Consider the following 21,845-nt stretch of genomic DNA (forward strand, 5'->3'; position numbering starts at 1 on the left):
TCACAGCTCTCCAGCACAGCACCGGGAGGGCTGCAAGCCAGAGCCACACTCACTCTGGCAGGGGCTTGACACCGCAGTGTGACTGAAGGCACAACAACTAAAATCAGTTTAGGTAGAATTGGGTAGGTCTGGAATTTTGCTCCCAAAGACAAGCTGTGGGATGTGAAATAGAGCCAGCAACAGGAACCTGACAGGGACCTGCATTCTGTACAAAGAACCCCAAGTGACAAGTCCATATGGCTTTTCCCTGTGGAATATGGACTGTGGATTGCTTGCTCCTATGACTCATAGACAGTTGCACACAGGTAGGATCCCTGTAACCCTGATTTCACTTTGTAAATCATTAGACTTAACACTTTTCAGACTCCTCTTGCTGAAATATTAAAATGAACCCCACAGCCTGGTAATGCCTGCTGGCCCTTGTTCCACCTGGGCACGCTCTGCTGCAGGGGTCACTGGCACTGGCCCACTCAGCTGCAAAAGAAAAAGCTTTCTCACAGGGTGCTTCTGGTAGGATCATGACTTCAGGACAATCCCTCTTTTTTAAAGTCATGTTTATAGGGAGTAGCACACAGTAAATTAAGGCATTTGAAGATCTGCAAATCCAAAGCTGGGTACTGTACAGCAGTGACGTTCTGGTCAATAATAAGCAATCTCACTAGGCAGAATGCTGGTTCACACTAACAAAAGGGTTTAACAATGAAAGTGATCAGAATCTGATCCATAGCAATGTCACTGCAGGCATTAACGCTTGGTTGGACTCGGTTCTTCAGGAGGGCAGTGAGGGAACAGAAAGGCAGAATGCGAGAGGAACTACATGGTGAAAGAATGCACTGTGAGGGCTCTTTCCTGCAGCTGCTGAAGCCCTCTTTTCTCTCATAACAGTCATTCTTTAAAAAAAACGAACTGAGAGAAGTGAAGATTTATTGCTTAGTCCTTTGATGCCATGGTCTGTTGAAGCATGGAGAATGGCCATAAGAAGTGGGTTTAGTGTTCTTTTGTGGTAAGTTACAAATGGCACCAAGAATGAGGAAATGTGTCTAATCCTTGCATGGACATCAATTGACTCAATGGTATCGAGTTTCTTCATCTCATTGCATCACAGTTACTCCATTTTTGAAATCAGGTCGATGACTATCAAGCATTGTTCATTGTTTGAGATCTGCAGTTATAAAATAGGAGCAGCATGGGCAGAGTCAGGATGCCCCATGTGCAGCTGTGGGGTCCTGCCCTGTGGCAGGAGCTGTGTGCTGCCCAGATGGGTCATCCCATAGCCCAGCAGTTGCCAAGTAACCACTGGAGATTATGAAAAATCTAATTCTCAGAATTAAAAACTGTGGAAAGATCCAAGCTCACCGCAAGACCTCTCCCAAGGCTTCCTTATAATTCCATGTTTGGGAAACATTTTAAATTCATCACTGACATTATTTTCATGTTGCTAATTCCCAGAGCCCTATTCAAGTTATATGCATCAAAAAGGATAATTGTGTTATCCAAGTAGGTCTTCAGAAATTGACTTCTATCTTTGATACCCAATAGCTGCAGTCACCTGTAGGTGTTTGGGTTCGGCATCAATATAGAAGTCTATTTATATATTCAACACTTATCTAGATACTGTGTAGTTTACAGTGAGTAAAAGTGTTCAATATGGAGTCTGATCCTTTGGATATTGCCCAAGGAATAGCATTTAAAGTTATGCTTGACCCATGCCAATCCTGAATAATTCCCACCCTTATGGAAATCTCTGTATTATATGACATTTGTTTTTTGTAATCCGGGGTGTGCCTTTGTAACCATAACTTTTTTTTGCACACATATGTATACCTCTAAAACTGTCTGGTTCTGTCTGACAACATAAGAAATGTTCAAAATTATATTCATTTTGGGGACATACACTTATATCTTGGAAAAGACTAAATTTATAAGCCTTGAGGGTGTAAGGTATAGTTTTCATCCTAAATTTAATTTAATTTTAAATTCTGTTGATAAATTCTCTGTACTGATTTCAAAGTCATAGGGCATGTTAGCTGGATGGCTAAAATTTCTAGAGAAAGGGGGTTGTGTATTTATAAGGATAACAGTAATATTCAGAGCGACCTTAGTAAGGGTTGTAAAAATAATTAAAAGAGTTGAGTTTAAGAATTAATACATGACCACACAGAATAACAAGTGAGGAGAAGGAAAATGCAATTCCTCTGTTATGCTGTCCTCTCCCTGATGGCGTGGCAGGGTTGGACACCAGACTGGATCCATTACTTTAAACAGAATACCTCTTCTGTTCCCCAGGTGAGCAGACACCAGATCTCGCAGTCCCTCATAAATGCAGTGCGGTTTCCCAAGGGAACATTTATGGGTTTGGCAGTACATGCTGCGAGCCTGGCTGTTTCATGCTGTGGGAAAACCAGTGTGCTTGCTCTCCTCTGCATTCTCACCTGGCGGCTGCCCGTGCCTGTTTGTTCCCTCAGTTTGCTCTCTGTCCCTTCTGCAGAGCAGGGCCGCTGTCGTCAGCCTGGCAGTGAGTGCAGTGTGGGGGAACTGGCGTGGGATAAGATCACACTTGTTCTGTTCTCTGACCTGAAGGAATGCAAACTTGCTGACCTCATGTATCTGCTGACGTTGGCAGATGCTCTTACTCACAGCACCTTGTAATTCAGCATTATGCTTATTCCTCACCCTGCTCCGTGCTGTGCACAAGCTGACAACCACTGCTCCTGTGAGATGCCACCATTCCATGAAGCACAAAAGCAAACTCCTCAGGCAGGCTGACTGAGGGGAGAGATGGCCCAAGGAGGCCCAGAGTCCCTCATTCCCTGGGCAGGCCCATGAGAAGGGACCTGACTACTGTGTTAGTTTGTGCAGACAATGCCCCAGAGGCTACAGTGCGATGGGCATTGGAGTCTCTCAGCCCACCACCTGAGCCCAGGTGAGCTGTGGGGAAATCCTCTGGAACATCGAGACACCAGATACCTGCCTCCATAGCTGCCTCCCTGCAGGAAGGGGCCTCCCTAATTCCCGTTGGAACATTCATTACTGGTGTGACTTCCACATGGAAGTCTGCTGTCAGCAACCCTCACAAACGTGCAAAGTACACCTGCTGTCTTACCTGAAACCTGTCTTCTCCATGCTCTGTTGCAGCTCAGGTTGGCCCCAGAGGCAAATCTGTGGCATTCCAGTTGAGCATGGTTCCATGTGAAGGTGCCACAGCCCTCTGTTCCACGGGGGCAGAGAAGGGGTTTCTGAACAGGATCCACCTCTGAGAAATGCATGGAAGGAGCAGATTGTCCCATACAAAACCACAGTCACTGCTGAGGAAGTGAGAAGTTGGCACTGACCTCTTATCATATATGCTCCTTTTCTCCTATAAAATGGGGGGCTGGAGCACCAAACTTGTGTGTCATTAGGGAATATGTCTGTGCTGGGCTGTACATTATTTGGCTTTACTTTGATTTCAGAAGCTGTAGCAATATGGGTCATGATTTACATCTCTGGTAGGTTGTAGTAGCAACAAGAAGCAAACAACTGTTCTTGTACTTGACATTTAAAGTGCTTTTTAGCAGTGTTACTATCCAGACAAACCAACATTACTTTGAAAGCTACTGTGGAAATTCACAAATGATAATATAGCCAGAGACAATTATAAACATGTAAACCAAAAAAAGGTGGTGTTTTCTAAACATGACTGTAAGGGCTGACCACTGGCTCTCCATCATATGCACTCCAAAGGGTCCATGGATGTGTTAAAAAGAGTAAATTTGTATATATAGCAAAAATTTGAAAATAGGTCATAGTTACATGCAAGACTAACACTTCTCCTTTAAGGATGACTGGCTGAGAGCCATATCTCCCCAGGAGCAGTTGCCAGCTCCAGTGAGGATAGCTGCGGGAGCAGAGGGACGTGAAGTCGGGTCCAATCCTTGTTTGCTTATTCTAGCAAAGAACCTTCTTAGAACAGTACGAAAAAGCTCTTTATTCCTGAAAAACTTGTGGTATTATCCCCTGTAACCTTCCTGAGGGTGGGGAGTCACTGCCAGAACCTTTGCACAGCTTCCCTCTGAAGAGTCATCACAAACCCTGGCACTTCTCAATGCAGAACCAAGTTACACCAACACCCTCACTTCAAAATGCAAAGGGTTATTGCTGCAGGAATAATTCCTCTTTCTTGGAAAGAGAGGCATAGAATGGAGCAGGGAAATTGAAATATTTGGTCTTGTTCCTGCTGCAAACATTTGAAATGCATAAGACTGAATTATCTAGGGAGCATGTCAAGGGCCTGACAAAACCTGGCAGTTTTAATTAATGGCCTCTGTTCAGCTGTCAGAATCCAGTGGGTCTGCTGACAAGACAGAGTGATGACAGATCAACCTACACGGACATCCTGTGTAGATGCCTTTAAAGTAGTAAAACATACATTTAAAAATTTATACTTAGGCATGTACACAAAACTTGAAGTCTTTCGCAGGTGCTCAGATTTGTATCTCAATTACAGATTCCCTTCAGTGAGACATGCAGTTTAAATCCCCAAACCAAGTCAAACATGACACAAAAATGATTCATTATGGAACAATAACACACCATCATGATCATCTGCGGATAAAAAGTAGAGGGGAGTTTCACCACTGCAAATACAAAATTCACAGTTGTAAGACCTGGAGTGAGCTTGGAGCTTTTTTAATTAGCCAGAGGAATCACGGATTTTGGAATCACTACAATGACTTAACATGGCTTTGGGTGCTATTATTTTGTTTTGCAGTGACAGAGACTTCTGCAGGAGAAAAATGTGGAATCCCAGCCTAAAATCTCCCATTTCAGAGGTAATGTCTTTAACCTAATATGGAGCCAGGCCTGGCCACCTGCTCAGGAATGCTGCTGAAATGCAGCGGTGAGAGCAGGTCAGCCCTTCCAGTGCAGGTGTGCAGCAGGGACGGCTGCTGGGGCTGTCCAAGGGAGCTCAGATCTCCCTTTGGTGAGGAACCTCTCTGTTCCCAGAGAGGTACATGCATGGCACGTGCAGGGCAGCGACTCTCTGAGCAGGCTGAGCCCTGCTGTGCTGTGAGGCTGTCCCAGAGGCTGCAGGTGAGCTGTGCTCCTGTCCGTGCTGCACAGTGGGTGCAGCTGAGAGCAGCTCTGAGCTGTCTGTACCCCACAGCACCCTCTCCGCAGCTGCCCTCCTGCTGTGGAGGAAGCTCTTGTTCAGAGAAGGTTCCCTGAAAGACCTTTTCTTTGTAGGAGAAAATAAATGTACTCTGGCCAGCCTGGGGACTCCTGATTTTAGGAGAAGCCTTAGAGCCTTTGGGAAACAGCCCTGCCCTGTGTTCTGCAGGCTGTGGATGAGAGTTTCTGTGTGCCTCTCATGGTGCATGGAGAGATGTGCAGTAACTCCCTCGCAGGGAAACACAGCAGAGAGCACTGCCAGCAGCAGGTAAGGGCACCAAGCTGGGCATTCCCTCCCTGCTGGGCAGCTCTGATCTCCAGGGCTTGCTCAGGAACCACGCCTGACTTGCACCTCAGCTGAGCACATAGCCAGTGGGAAAAGCACTCCTGGCAGCAAAGACAAAGCAAGAAAGTGAAAAGCGACAGAAATGGGCCTTCAGGTTAGCACTTGTGTCCATATCACCCCGAGAGTGAATTTATATGCCCTCAGACAATCCGTTCTTGAGATCCTCATTGTAAACTGGCTTTCCCTGTGCACACACCAGCCCTGTGTGAGCACCCCTTGTGCAGCTGCTGGCAGATTTTGGAGGCTCTGAACCTATGACCAAAACCAGGTGGGTCTGGTTTCCCTAGTCATCGTGTTCAGTGTTACACATGCCATGATGATGAAGCACTGTAAATCATGAGTCTGCTTGCATACACTGATAAACCAGTAATGCAGAAGGTTCCTTGGAGTAGGAATTCAGCACAAGGCATTTCACATCTGTCAGAAATAATTCAAGGGTGTGGAATGACTAATTAGGAACTGCATGAATAATCAAGACTCATTTTCAGCAAGACAAAGCCATGAACTTTTGTCTGGCACATCAGTAGGGAATATGTTCCCCTCATTAAGGCCCATGTTCTGGGGACTGATGCTAGCAAAAATACCAGAAGGAGGGATTTTTGTGATGATCACAGTGTCCACTTTCAAAGTGCAGCTCATAAGTCTAGCTAAAGGACAGAGCTATTGGAGAAGCAGATGATGCTGTGTAAACCTTAAAAGAAAGGATTAAACTGAAAATAAAGACATAAAATTTGAAATAGAATAAAAAAATGGAAAATGAAATCAGCCTAAGCCAAGGTTTTTAATATTAAGCAAGGACTCAGATCCTTCTCTTGGCCAAGTCTAGAAACCAGCCACTGGTCTGCCGACCACTACTGGTTCCCACTCACGTGGAAAATAGGAGCTGGGACTCCTTTTTTTCCCCTAGACTGCAGAACAAGCAACAATAGGAGTTGTGCTGGTCTGAGGTTTTGATTTGCCGTGCTGTGTAAGAACATCAATGAGAAAGGGAGAGATGGGACCATTTTCCATCTGGCCTGTGCCGGCTTCAGAGCGCAGGCACCCTCCAGGGCGAGGTGCTGGGGCCCTGAGCTTGTCCCATCAGAGCTCCCCCCAGGTACTGCATCCCTGCACACAGAGCTGTCTGCCCCAACAGCTCCAGAGCTGTAAATACTGGCAGCACTCGGGCACTGGAGACTTGGCAAATGTGATAGAAGGCAGGAAAAGCTTTAAAAGCTGAGCACAGGCTGGGAGAAAGCTTATGAACTCTGCTCACAGGTTACAGAACAGACAAAACTTGTCAAACAATGGACATGGCTGGATTTCTATGTGTACTGAGGTCCAGAGATTCTCACTACAGATAAGGTATTTCCAGTACATGTTTTCTTTATACAAATTGTAAGATACCTCCCAAAAGTACTGGTTAGGTGACAGGATCTGTTCTTTCAAGGACAGGGCTGGGGCTAAACCCATCATGACCACAACTTACCAGCACTTCATATAACCTGATCCCATGTGAATCACAGGGTGAGTGGGAGCTGAGAGCTGAGTCCATGAACAAAGCATGTCTTGGAGCAGGGTGAGGAATGCAGAGGCGTGTGCTGCAAGGTGTGGCAGGTATGTGTGAGCTGCTAATGACCATGCTGAAGAAATCCTGGTGATGCAGAGGTGAAGGAGTCCAAGAACTGGAGGAGTCCAGAACCCATGCTGTAGGATCAGCTGAAGGATGGATCTGCATCCATAGCAGCTGCTGCAGGGTCCTGGCATGGAACTGCTGTTCAGCAGCAGCATTTCTGCATCTCACACTAGCAGCAGGTTCGGGCCTGCACGAGTATTATCTTAATTTTCAAAGACTTTATCATGCTTTTCAGAGCCATCCTATCTTTAATTTGAGACTTCACTGGATAGGGCACTCTATGGCTACTGCCACTGTTCTCCGAACCAGCCTCTCCGAAGGTGACCTCCTCCACTTACAAGTGAGGAAAGGCAGTAAAAATAGAGTTTAATGGGTGGAACTCTGGATGGAGCATGGATAAACCCAGGAAGTTTAACAGATGAAAAGTGGCTAAAACACTGACTAGCATTTGCAAAGCTGAAATGCAAAAAGCCTAAGTTCTGCAACTTGAAAAGTACAGAGTGTGTCTAGTTGTGAGTCAAAACTGTGGCAGGATCTGACCCTGCCTGCTCAGCCCTGCAACTGAGGCTCTCTTTCTCCATGTTAGGGGCTTCAGCTGTACACAGCAGAGGGACCTGCACCATCCTGACATGAACACTGCCTGCCCGCACTGCCTCGCTGCAAGGAGTGGCTCTGAATTATGGGTGGGCAACATTCACCAAAATGGATTCCCCAGAAAGTTTGGTGCCATTCACCTTATTTGCTCCAAGGGTTTTCTCAACCCCCTCGAGGTCCCATGCCACCAGGGAAGGCTCTAACACCCCTGGAACAAGGCACACCTTGCTGGGGAAGTGACCTATGGGCATAAGTGATCTTTCCTAACAGCTGGCAGTTGCCCCACCCAGGCTTCACCTGCATCTCCTTCAGCCACAGGAAGGATGGGGACCAGGCTGCTGGGTGAACAGCATGCTCCTGGCCCTGTGTCCAACCAGCACTACATGACCAGGCATGCCACCAACAAACCTTCCCAGAAATTCCAGGCAGAAGACATGCCATGTCCATCTCATCTTGATTTTTGATATTTTTCCACCCTAAACACTTGGCTAGGAGATTGTTGGTTGGCTTTTAAGTTCTTCTGTATGGTAACTGAAGATGTTTACCATCAGGCAGCTTCAGTGGCTGTACCGGGCATCTACTGACCTCAGGCCTTATTCTTTCACCTGTCTTGTCACTGACCTCTGTCTGCTGGTGCTGAGGGACTGAATACATGATGCCAACAGCCTTCCCCTCTGGGAAGGTGCAAAGGAAACACCAGACGTTGATTTCTAGTCGTCTCTGTTCACATTTTGTACTGGAAATTCACTGATAGGCATTCAAGCATGAAATGCAGTGATTGTTTGGAAGGTGGCCAGACAACCCTGACATTCTGGGGGCAAGTTATGTTTCTGCAGTTTGTCTAGCAGAGAGGCAATGTGGTTCGATGAAATTTTTCTGCCTATAGCCTGAGGTGATGCTGGTTGCTTCAAGTCATAAGCAGCGAAATCTCAGGGCTGTGAAACCCTCCAAGCCAGGAGTGGCACCTGTGTTAATACAGAAAGACACAGAGTTTGCTTCTGACCCATTTCCATGCCATAGGGTATTATAATTCTGTTGTGCTGAATCTAGACATGGTTAACATCCACAGACATGGTTAACAGTGGGGTGGGGCAGCTGGGTGCTCACTGCAGGAGGAGGAGGAGGCTGGTGGGGCAGGGGCAGCTTGGGGCTCACCAGCAGGCTGGCCTTATCTCAGCTGTCACTGTGAACTCTTCAACCCCTGTGCTGAAGGGCTGAACACATCCAACAGCTTCACATTTGTCTTCTCTCTCACAGACTTTCTCTTCCAAATATTCTGACTGCTAAGGCCCACAGCCAAGCTGGAAGCCCACTGTCCCCTGGGAACCCCAGGTGGGGAGGGGGCTCTCTCCATTCCCAGGGAACTCCAGGCTGGGAGCAGGTGCCCTCTGTCCCCTGGGAGCCCCAGGCCAGCTGTGCAGGGCAGTGCTGGCACAGGTGGGATCAGCTGCTGGACTCAGCAGACACTGAGCATGTTTGCCCAAGGATTAAGCAAGGTAAGCCTCTGGGCTTGTCCATCCCCCATTTAGGGGGCCCAGTCCCTTTACCTTTCTCTGTGCACAGGGTATTTAAGGGCTGGTATTTAAAGGCCCTGGTCCCCTCAGGAGGACACCTCGGGCTGGCAGGACGTGCTGAGCCCCATGCCCTGCTGCTTTGGGCAGGCACGGCTGCTGGCGTCCGGTGTCCGCTCAGCTTTACTTTGAGGTATTTAAACTTAGCAAAGTGGCTTTTTTTAGTTCCAAATGCATAGATCAGGTGGTCACCTGTGTCAATATGTTTATTCACAGATCCTACCTGCTCTGAGGACCAGCCTTCTCTAAACATAATTAGCCTATTTAAGTAGTTGCTCGCAATTACCTCTCGGTTCACACAGAACACCATGAATTCCCCCACTGAGCAAAAACTCCAGGTGCCACGAGGGTGAAAAGCAACAAGGATGTTGCTGTTGAGTGCCTCAAATATTTCTAAGATCCTACTGTCAATGGATGTTTATTTCTGAAGAGCTGCCCACTGTCTACTCTGCCATTATGTCAGTTTTCAGACCAGCAGCTTTACCAGGCACTTTGACAGCTCTTCCCTCCTGTCAGCCTCCCTCATCCTGGCTCACACTATTTAGGCTGGAGGTATATGAAGCAAAGCCTGATTTGGGGCTGCATGTGAATAGAAGCTTTTCAGCTTTTGTCCTTTTGCCTGCCCTAAAAAATTTGATTTCTGGGATTGCAGCAAGGCCATCACACTGTGTGTGTCTGTGTGAGAGTTGGTGAGCAGAGCCCCACACCTGGCCCCAGCAGGCGCTGAACTATCGGGTCATCTGGAACATGAGTCTCATTTTCAGCACTGCACAATTTTCTCCACACTGATGTTATCTTTGCCATCAGCTACTGGCATGCAGCAGCTCACATATGCCATTAGCAGGTGGCAGAAGACATAATTGGAATTTTCTCTCAGAACATTTCTTCCATTCTTCCTCCCAGACTGATGAAGTGCAAGTTCAAGCTAAAGGCATGCAGTGACTACAGCCCGTTCCCAAACAGGGCCATGGAGAGTTAAAAGCAGGCTCCAGGAGAAACTCTCACATCTTTCAGTCTCTCTGCCATGGTTAGCTCTCAGCACACTGCCCTTAGAGCATGGGGCTGACACCCTGGTGGCTAAGGCACTTGCCCATGGTCTCAGCAAGCTGCTGGCAGCTTGGCACAGCTCTGGGCCCTGGAGATGAACACAGAAATTTAAGGATCAGGCAAACAAATCACCAGAAAAGACATGAATTCAGGAACACAGCATGTGCACACTGTGTGGCCTCCAAAAGGAGGAGGCAGAAGCATGAGGAGCTCCAGATCATCCCACAATTATGCTGCTGTGAGCTCAAGCTGACCTGCCTTCCAGCAGAGCCACAGTCAGAGGCGCCTGGGAACTGCTGCTGGAACCTTGTGCCTGAGTGCACTCCTGACTCACCGTTCACTTTTGCATCTGGATGTCTTATAGAAGATATAAATGGCTTTTTGAAAAACCTTATTCAGGGTTCTTCTTTTATTTTTAATATGACTTTTTTTTCTGTCTCACTCAACTGCAGCAAATCCTGCTCAAAGTTGCTCCTGAACTTGATGGAAAAGAAACATATTAAAGACCATGGCTCAGGACTCCCTTGGTCTCCAGACCTGACATGAACATTCATTTTTCATCTATTTTGTTTTGTCCCGAAAGGACAATTTCATTCCAGCTTCATGAGCTCATACTGAAAAACAATAGAACATTTCCAAAGTCACAAAATTCTGTGGAATTGCAAGTCTAATGCTTTGGATCCAAAGCTCAACTTTGGACTTTTTTCCCCACAAACAGATACTCGACCAAATGAAAAGTGCTTCAGTGCTACAAGTGCCACTTGATGCTCTTGCCTGTCTGACCTGTCTCTGTTTGTTTTGTCGGGTAATGCAGATGGGGGAGGGGACTGTCATTTCCTTTTGTTCATGAAAATCTTTACATTCCAAGGTTATTTAAAATTATTTTCTTCCATACAAACATAGTTTCTATTGCCCAGTGTGCTCTCTCATCATATGTCAGAATGCCACTCCCTGGCTTCAAGAAGCCTTTGGGCTTTTGAATGCTGCTCCTTTCCCACGTGGGGGTGGTCTCTGCCCCCTTCCCCCTGGGCTGCTGGGGATCAGGGCACTGAAGAGAACACTGAACTATTGAAGCCAGACTGCTGTGTGCACCTGGGCACAGCTGCCACTGGAAAGGTGCAGGGGAGAGGCACTTAGTTCCAACCATAGAAATAATTTCCTTAGAAAAGTATTTTGCCTAAAGCCCACTATAGATTGCAGCCCCAGATAACTCACTTGCTTTGGTCCAGGATCAGAGCTGAAGCTCTGCAGAGGGGGCATGGCCAGCCCTGGAGTGAGCACTGGTGCCCACACAGGCAAAGGATCTCCTGTGCCAGATGACCCAGGGCAGAAGGAAAGAAAAGGCAGTAATGAAAACAGGGGTTATAATAATTTTGTTGTACTGTGGGGAAAAAAAGAACTTGTCATCTGGCTAAGAAAGCAAACTCCACTGGATCCTAAATTTCCTACCTATCTCCATGGAACAGCTTCTGTCAAGTGCTGTCAATATCTCAGAGTACTCCCATGCTCCTTTCTTTTAAAGCTCAAAGTCAAAAGGTGACTTTGAGGTGGCTGCATGTATTTGCCCTTTTATTCCCTTGAAGCAAACAACCACTAAAATGCCCCAGCCTATTTTTCTCCTTTCTGAAGTTTCTTTCCTCCATTGCCCTCCTGCATAAAATCAGACCCCTTTTCACACATGGGTGAACCTAGAAAATCATTTAGAGTGGGAAGCACATGAACCACTTCAGTGAACATCAGGTAATTGTATATTAGAGGCCTTTTGAAAGGTCATCTATTTCTGGGTAACTTTTCCAGCTACTTTCTTTGTGAACTGAAGCTCAGTGGCACCGAGTGAAGAGCAGGGTGGCTTTGCACACATCTCCAGCTCCCTGGCCCTGTGAATTGCCCAACCCAACCTCTGTGTGATTCCTTTGATGTTTTCTTTCCAAGATGCCCATCTCCACCTGCTTGTGCCATGTTTGTATCACTCACCTGTGTCCTGGGAACGGCTGAAGTTTTCAAACACACTGCTCATTAGATTCTACACTTTTCTGAAAAAGGCTGACTTTTCAGTTGCATCAGGATACGAAAAACAACCTGAAAATCACAAGACACACAAACAGACTCACAAACAGAGCGAGCACTGGAGTGCTGGTGAACCTGCCCGTCCATGGTTGCTCCCAGTGCATTTCTCCTACAACGAGGATTCCAGGTGGGCTCACGCTGCAGCTTTACCTTCTCAGCATCACAAATTTGGGTATTATTCCTAACAAACTAATAGACTTTGCGATAATAAATAAGAAACTAAAACATTAATTTAAATGAACTGACAAGTGTTACAGCCACAAGATGGTCATACAATCCCAATTTCCATTCAAAATCAGACAAAAACCATCAAGCAACACTAAAGAAACTTTATGTTCTTTAGTAATGCAATTTCAACTACAGAAGTGAATAATTTTGGTTTATACTAAGAATGGAAGCACAGAGGGACTTCTCTAGATAAAATTTTTATTTTAGCAGAAATTTAAATTTCCTAAACTGATCTTGTTTTCTGAAAAGCAACCCAGAATGAAGAAAAGAACAATGACACTTAGGCTGCACATTCCTTAAAGTAAAGGCTTTTTAAAAATTGCAAACCTGGCAATCGAGGCCCTGATTTGTCCTCCTGGGAATGCAAGTACAGTCAGCTCCCAGTCCCAGATTCCTGACTGCTGCTGCAGACACTGCCCAGGTTCCGCCAAGTTTGCCTGTGCAGGGTTCTGTTCCTGAGGCTGCATTCCTGGGTTCTGACAACAGCTCCAAACATGGCAGCGCTCAGTCAGACACATGTGCACAGAGGCATGTGCAGAGAGGCAGGAATAGCTGAAATTTTAATTAAGGAAAGCGTAAGTGACATATCTACTTGAGAAAGTGATGGTTGTGCAGTGCAAGTGCATCAGTGCCAACCTCCAGAGCTGCAGCCAGCAGTGCCTTTGCTGCAGGAGAGCAGGAGCCCAGCTCTGCCCCCATGCCTTATAATTCTTTTTACTAGTTATTGCAGTTACTGTTTGGAATGCACTTCACTGTGGAGCCAGCAAAGCCCCATGGACATTTACATGAAAGAAACATTGATGTGACTCTGTTAAAGAGACCAAAAGGCATTTTGTGGATTTTTAGGTTTGCCCAAGTCCTGTATATTTGTATTTCTTGATACTACTGCAGAGTATAGGAGATACTGGCAGCTGTGCCTTGGCACTAGCACTGGCCCTGGCAGTCTGTGCCAAGGTCATGGCCAGCAGCCCCAGAGTGGCCGTCAGCACCTCACTGACCCTGCACTGACCTGCACTCCCACTGCCACACAACATTAACTCTGACTTATCTATGAAAACGAACAATTTTCCAATGGCAGAATGGACTCAAATTGGTGATCTTGGCAGGCTCCAACCAGGTGAAAGTTGACCCTGTTACAGGGCTATGAGCACAAAGGAACGCCTCAGCCGTTCTTCTGACGTGGAACGGGGCCAGAACGCAGCTCTGACCCCCTGGCACTGCCAGAAAATCCTACACTTACTTGTCTTAAACCACTCTGGGCTGAGCTTGTCGTAAGTCTCTGATCTCTGCATGTTACTCATTCCAACGCAGAGGCTAGGGCTAACCACAGAAGAGAGAAAAACAGCTGAGGACACAAAACACCAGAATAATTTTAAGCATTCACTATTAAAATACAGTATAAATTAAAAATGCTGTCAGCATTTACACTAAAATCAAAGCATCCCTAGTTTTAGGCTTTGTTTTACATTTCATGCTGAGTTCAACAATAAATATTCAATCACAAGAACTTAGTTTGAAAGTTCAGCAATTTTTAAGACTGCCCAAAGCGAGTTTAAAGTGGGCCTTTCCCAGCAGCCAGAGCTCAGAGGGGCTGTGTGGAACCAGCAGTGTCCCCACAGAGCCTGCCTGTGGCAAGGGGGCTCTGGGAGCACGGGTCCATGCAGGAGCCAAGGCCGAGGTTTGCTGTGCTGGCTGCTCTCACCCAGCCACAGCCCAGCCCAGCAGGGACCAGCCACACTCCTGTGGCTCTGGCAGAGCCTCCCTGCCAGCCACGCACAGGGAACACTCACCCAGAGCTGCACGTGGCAACACCCAGGGGACTGGAGACTGTCTGCTCAGGGATGGCTGCTCTGCTGCCCAGGCACCCCCAAAGCCCCTGTGCAGAGGCTGCACTCCCCCAGACACTGTGGATGGCAGAGATGGCTGAGCTCGGCACTTCATCACCAGTTTTGCTTGTTAATTAGTGTTAATTAGTGCTCCCCAGCCCCAGGAAGCAGCAGTGCTTCACTTCCAGGTGAGCCACCCAGAGGATGCACCCCTGTGGGTGGGACATGGGGAATGTGGGCCATGGGAGGTGGGCACTGCCATGGGTGGGGCACAGACCCTGCCTCAGCTGGGACCGGGCACGTGGGATGTGGGCAGCACTGCAGGTGAAACATGGGCATGTGCCCATTGCTGCCTCAGTAATTGTACAGACTTCAGGACCAGAATTTCTCATCCAGAATGCCAAAGAGCAAATCTCCACACTTTCCTGCAGTAGTTAAATCTTTTCTTTATTTGTCAGAGCAATATCCTTCAGAAATCAAAAGCTCAGGTCCTTCCTCCCCCACTGCAGAGTTCACGTGATACCAGCAACACCCAGCACCAGTGACTCCTCTGCAGCACTCACCCCTCGCCATGGCCATGCTCCCAGGGCTGGTGAAGCAGCTCCAAGGGCTGGAGAGTGAGTCTTTGGGACGTGCTGTCAGTCAGAAGTGAGTGTACCTGTCTTACACGTTTGCTGATCCCCTGAAATGAGAGATGAAATGAAACTCATTAAACTATTCAAAGCAAGGACTAAAAAAAATTTACTCCAATGAGGCATACCTGCATTTAAAAGAAATGATACAGGTATTATCAGCTAAAGAGGCTGCTGTCTCTTCCAGAACATGCTGCTGCTGACAAGACCTTAACATGTCAGCTGGTGTCACCAGTAACACCTGAGACAGCAAACAAGAGCTAATCCTTACACCCTTCTTGTGCTAATGACTGCAGGAGATAACTGGTGTCCCTGGCAAGTGTCCCATTTAATTCAATTAACTCCAGCCAAGCCCTGTTGATTGCACAGGCAGTGTCAGAGAAAGCCAGAAGCCAGATCTGGAGTCAGATGGTAAAACCAAGGCAGTCTCTACCATCCCCCTGTGGCCCAGTCCCCAGCAGCCAATCCCAGGGCTAACAACCGACCTGGCATCCACAGCAACTTCTACAAAAGAGTGTGGAAAAGCATCATTTTTTCCTGAAAATGCTCAACTTTTTTTTTTAAACCTGAGGAAATGCAGGCAACTAATTTTGCTTATTTATTCTGAAATGCTGGGTTAAGTGTTGGTTTAAGCAGCATTTTCATAGTGTTCCCACCCCCTTCCATGGGTCCAAGCCAGCGGGAAGATCATATTTCTCCTAACACAAGGCAGATGTCTGCCAGCTGATCTGGGGGCACACAGAGCTGCTGGCCCCTCCAGGGGACCCTGACACTTGCAGAGATTGAGGTGTCTGAGGTATGAACTGAAACATTCTGATAAACATGAAAAGTAAACTAACCATGAAAAATTAAGCTGCAGGAACAACTGGTATATCCCCTCAGTTGATACAATTTCCAGGTCTGTTTGATAGTAAAAAAATACTTTCCAAATATTTTCTTTTCCCTTTGAACATTCTTCTGCTGTGAGCTTCAACAGGCAGTGATGTATCTGCCAACTCATATTATTCAGTTAAGAAGTTTTGAAATAGATATGCAGAGAAGTTTCCTTGGTGGCACTTTTGAAGTGTAAGTCTGGGATAGCAGGTAAAATCCTGAGATGCCTGTACACTGCCAACATAAATAGAAAGTGTATTTAAAGACCAGAGATTATCCATTCCTTGACAGGGCTGTCATACCTACTGTGTTGTCAGGTCTTAGTAACAGTTTTATTTGAAGGTCAGTCCAGCACAAATAACACCCAGAAAAGCTCTTCTGCTGGAAAACAAAGCATTCAAACCTTCAAAAGGAGCTATAAGGACCTATATGTGACCATCAGCTTGGACATGTCTCAGAAGCAGCATGAGCCAGTGGAGATTTCTGAAGCTTCACTGAGCTTCTTATGGCGTTCCAGTCATCCTCCAGCCTTTGTGTACCCTCCAGGATGGCTGAGAGTACAACAGGGAAGCCCAAACAGTTAAAATGTCACTGTGTTGCACCTGCAAATCCACCAGAGAACAACAATTCTCTGCAAATCAAGCTTAGCTGCTCTTCAGCAACTGGCTTCCAAGTCAGAAAGCTGTGCTGGGGGTCCATTCATTAACATTAAATACACGTTTAAATAAACTTCTACGTCCTGTGGACATTTTTCCCATGCTGTGGCTCCATTGGATAAAAGTGCTGAGCTCCTGGTACAGACCTTGGCACTCATCTCCCATTTGTCCCCATCTATGTGTTTGGTATTTTCCAGAGAAGAACCAACCTCCCCACTGTGCTCCAAACCCAGCTGTGCCCAGGTGTTTCCAGACAGCCCAGGCTATTCCATCAGGCACCACTTTTACACCAGTACAAGATCCATGAGGAACAACATGGGGAGACCAGAGCTGTGCACAAATACTTGTAAGCAGAAGAATGCCACAAAGTGCAGCCACAGCTGGAACTCCCACCCCTGCCAGTGCCGAGGAATCCTGGGCAGGCTCAGCTCAGTGCTGCTGCAGCCCAGAGCAGGCGTGCATAGAGCCCAGCACATACGTCCAGGAGAGCACTCAGACCATGCCAGCACAAGTGGGACAGAGCTGGCCATCCTTCCTGGTCTCCCAGAAAGCCACAGGTGGCCACTGCGTAAAGAACACTCCAGTCCTTCCTTGCTGCTTACAGGTACAGGGTGCATGCCCATGGCATCCTGCAATTAGCAGCCTCCCGCCTTCAGAGCCCCAGCAGGACTGTGTTGAGCCTTATCATTTGCCAGGTGGGGTGTCAGCCAAGGGGAAATTGTGCCTCATGAGGGCTGGTGCCCACATGAGCCGTGTGTGTGGCAGCAGTGGGACAGCAATAAAATAAATTGTATAAAAACCCCAGGGCCTTTCAAAGCATTTCCAAGTGCTGCCCCAATTTCCCTGCTGTGTGTCAGGTTCTAGGAAACAGCCACTCACACAAAGCAACTGTGGAACCACATCTAAGACTGCCTCACCTGTGGTACGGAAAGAGCTGACAATGGCATTAGCATGAAACTAAAATTAGAGGCTAAATGGGTTCTGCAGTCACTGGGATTGATGACAGCTCAGTAATTAACATCCCTGGATTTTCTTGACTAAAATAAACCTAAAATCTGCTCCCATTCATGCTTCTCCCTGCTCCATGAGCAAGCGCTGCGTGAGCCTGGCCTGCTTTGCACACAGGGGAGTTCTGCCACCTCTGCCAGGGCTTGTGGGGTTCCCAGCAGTTACTGGGGCAGGCATAGCTCTAGGAAGAGACTGTGTATCTGCAAATCACTATCATTTCACAAAAATGGGACGTGATATTCACTGCCAGGGTGTGGGAACCATCACCAGTGCAGAACAGACACGACACCATCCAGCACAAACGGGAGAGGCAATGGCGCAGTGTCACCGGACCTTTGTGCAGGTACGTCTGGCAGTGAGGCCAGACCAGTGCTGCTGCTGCTGCTCCAAGAAAAACGGGCAGATACCGACATTAAAAAGTGAGAGACTAAAAGCATCTGCTCAGGGTGTCAGTGGGACACAGGCCCAAGCCTCTATCAGTACTCCTTGAACGTGAATCAGAACATCTTCTGTTAAGGTGAGCAAGAACACCTACCGAAAGGCACATGAACCCTTCACTGGACCTCCCTGGGGTGCATCACACCTTTGGGGCACAGAAAAACACACCCTATTTAACTGTACAAGTTATTTTCAAGTCAAACGGGTTGTTGTCCAAGATCCATAATGAGAGACCAAATGCACTGCCATTACAGCTGCAAGCTCTGCCTTAGACAATGTGCTGGACTTGCTGTGCAGAATATGGCCACGTGCAGCCCCTTTCAGGCTTTCTCTGCATGTGTGCTGTGTGTGCCCACCTGGCTGTGCTATGCTCACCTGCCCTGTGCTCATCTGCAATTTGTGCAAGAGTTCTATGGTCTCATTTTTAGTTCATTGTTCTGTACAATATCTGGAGTCTCTGATCCATAAAAACATCTTATAGTGGTACATTCGGAAAAGCCACAGCATGCTTCTGCCTCCACTCACAGCTGAAGGCTCTGACTGCTGACAGAGCTGTGCTTCCAAAGCCAGCCCACCTTCTGTCCCTTCCTTCTGCACCTGGCTTGATTTTGCTGTGGCCAGCAATTTTATCTGCACTCTCTGGTTGAGATGCTGCCTGTGGCAATTCATGAGAACCTCCCAGTTCTGCTATGACCCATGAGGCAAGGAAGGCACACGGTATGAGGCCTGTTCCTCACCTCAGCTGTGATGAAGACTGGGTCAGGGCTGGGCCCCTGCTGCTCCTGCTCTCAGAGGGTAACTCACTGCCATCACCACGCAGCTCACTGCAGTCGCTTGCTCCACTCTCCTCCTCCCTTCTCCTACACTTGCTGGAGGCACGAAATGTTCCAGGCTCCCACAGCCATGCCTGGGGCATGCCAAGTCCATATGCTGCTGTCCCTTTCACACACATTTCCAAAGGGCAAAAAAATTCACTCCTTGGAGATTCCCTTCTCTGTGCACTGTTCATCAAGCAGAAAGAACAAACCTGGCCAAGATGGCCACAAAAACATGTCATTGTTTAGAAAGGCTTCACTTGACACCCAAAGATATCAACTATATTATTTTGGGGTAAAGTAGTATAACCAGTTCTATTTCCAGTGCAATGTGCCTAACTTTTTCTTAAGTAAATTGCTTTTGTACTCATTTGGTTTACAACTCTTGGTGTGCCAGGAAGAAAAATGTCTGCATGTGTATTATATATATTATACTACAGATATCCATTCCTTCTACCATTTATATCAGTATTTCAGACTATGATCAGAGCACTCTTGGCTTTGTTCCAAAACTAATCCCCAGAGATTATGAGCAAATGAGTTTCTGCGTTAAAGTCCACAGCTCCCACTGTCCCTGGCTGTCCCTGGCAGCTGACCTGTTGGAGATGTCTGCTCTGTGCTGGCTTTGAGAGCACCATGATGTTCTGCTGTCTCTCCATGGGCAGAGGGGCACAGGGGCTGCAGTGCCTCTCTGTGGCTCGGGGTCCCTTGGCCCCCATGCCCCACTCTACAGATGCCATCGGGCTCTGTCCCCAGGAGCATCATCACGGGAACTGAGGCTTCAGTTACAGCTGGCTGCAAAACACAGACTGTGAACAGCATGGATTTTAAGTGCCAGATCTTTTCTTGACTGATGCTCACAGCTGATGGTGAGTTTGTATTTCAAGGTAACATCACATTCATCAGTGTCACGAACAATTGCTGCCTTAAGAATCAACGAAATCCTTCTCTCCATTAAGTCTCACCTGAAGAATCCCCACATGCAAGGAATGTGTCTGACAGCTCTCTGGGATGCCAAGGCATAAGCAGCATAAAGACCCATGTGCTGGGTGAAAGCTCAGGCCCAGGGCTGGAAATGTCCTGCTGAGCAGCAGCAATTGCAGCTCACGTCACAACATTCCCAATAACAACAGCTGAAGATCCCTGTTTCAAAGTGACTGAGTGTTATAGCCAAAGCTGAACTCTTGTACTCATCACTGCAGCAGCCTCATGGGGCTCATTCCCCTCCCTGTCCCCTAACATATGTGAATTATCCTCCCAAGTAGATGTTTTTCTACCAACAATATGGACATCGTTTCAAAGGCAGAGTGGAAATCCCTGCAAGCATTTCTGGTACTGCTTCCAGTCAGAAATAATAATCTGATCCACAAGTGAATTGCATTTCTGTTGCTGAATTCCTTTGTACAAGTATCTTTGCTTTGAAAGAGTTTGGCAGCAGTGAGGCACAGGCTAATTTTACTTATAAGGTGTGAATCAAAGAAGATTTGCAAGCTTCTGAGTCACAGAAAGGAAGCGTCTGTGGCCTTTCACCACTCCTGTCAAGAGAAAATGTCATGGTTCAGCTATTTTAGATGTGATTTCAGACCGCTCACTGCGCCCTGCAGATCCCATCTCCCACCACGCTCACGCTCTCCCCAGGAGACCGGGACAATTCCAGTCCTCTCTGGGGACAGGGGAACTCCCAGCCTTGCTCAAACCTGCTCTGTTAATGGCTGCATCACCACGGGCTGCACTGTGAGAGAGCCGAATAAATTATCAATTTGGCAGAATTCAGCAGACACTTTGTGGGAAAAAGGAGTGACCAAGGAAAGGGTGAGCTACTTCCACATCACACAGCACTGAAATCCCTGGGAAGCTGAGGGCCTAAGCTACAAACACTGCTGCAGCAACAGCAAACTTCCAGGGTCTGCACCGTGCCTACAGCGTGACTCTGCTACCATGTAAACAAGGGACTATAATCACCCAACTCCTTCTGTGCTCCCATGCTGCCAGGAGAGCTCCCACCTGAGACCAGGCTGTCCTGAGCGTGGGGACAGCTCTGCTGCACTGGCCGTGCTGGCTCCAAGGAGAACATACAGGTGGTCAGCTCCACTTCCTCCAGTCCCAAACATTTCATGGCCTCCGAGATGCTGCTGAGGCCAGGTTTAGTCAGCAGCTCCACGCCCAGGGTCACTGGCTAAACCCAGCCATGGGAGTTCATTCTGCCCAAGAGAGGAGGTGGGACAGCCTGTGCCCACGGTGCCTGGCAGCATGGCCTCCCCTGTGGCTCCCAGGCTGATGTGTGCAGGTGCTCATCTCACTTCTTATCTCTTTATCCACTGCTCATGGCACACCTGATCTCCTCCAGGCCTGCAGGGATATGCCAAGGACTGGCACGTTACAACATGTCATTCCAGTGCCACCACCTGCTGCTCTCCAGCTCCAGCTGATCGTTTTGATGCCCTGTCCCCGACCACGGGTGACAACACCATCTTCTGCCTTAAAAGAGGTCCCCAGGGTTTGCAGACAGCAGGCATGGTACAAGAACTGCACAGCAGTATCAGCAGGAGTGGAGGGCCCTCCACCTTCCAGCCATCTGTGGGATCTGCGCATTGAATACATGGGTGAATTCTCCCACAAAAGTCAGTATTGGGCATGCTTATCTGGCTTAATTGTTTCCATTCACTGCCACCTTCAGCCTCATCCAGCACAGCTCCGTGGCTCCACAGCCGCTGTCAAACCAAATTCTTCCCAATAGTCTGTGGAGATGCGTATTTGTCATCTGCAATCTATTCCTTGATTTCTGGCATGTATGTTCAGTGCTTCCTCTTGAAAGCTTTTTCAGATTTCCCTGGGCTTCTCCCTAACCTCTGTGAGCAAAGCCTCACACAGTTTAATTGTTGACCGCTGTGTCAGAAGAAGTTTTTTTTTTTTTTTTTTTTTTTTTTTTTTTTTTTACATTCCTCTTGCTGCAGCACACGAGTCACTGCACAAAGGGC

The 21,845-nt window shown here is 47.6% G+C and overlaps 1 long non-coding RNA gene across 1 annotated transcript in view; it reads right to left on the reverse strand.

Annotated features, from left to right (window-relative positions):
• LOC115947683 overlaps positions 1–21,845 on the reverse strand; it is a 47,245-nt gene that overhangs the window by 6,791 nt on the left and 18,609 nt on the right. The window contains exons 4-8 of the long non-coding RNA XR_004081538.1: positions 15,009–15,127; positions 13,860–13,939; positions 12,947–13,171; positions 12,299–12,403; positions 6,966–8,671 (exon numbers count right to left, since the gene is read on the reverse strand). This is a non-coding gene — a long non-coding RNA (uncharacterized LOC115947683). The remainder of the gene's footprint in view (positions 1–6,965; positions 8,672–12,298; positions 12,404–12,946; positions 13,172–13,859; positions 13,940–15,008; positions 15,128–21,845) is intronic.

Source organism: Geospiza fortis, unplaced genomic scaffold (assembly GCF_000277835.1).
Source record: "Geospiza fortis unplaced genomic scaffold, GeoFor_1.0 scaffold172, whole genome shotgun sequence".
NCBI classification, from domain to species: domain Eukaryota; kingdom Metazoa; phylum Chordata; class Aves; order Passeriformes; family Thraupidae; genus Geospiza; species Geospiza fortis.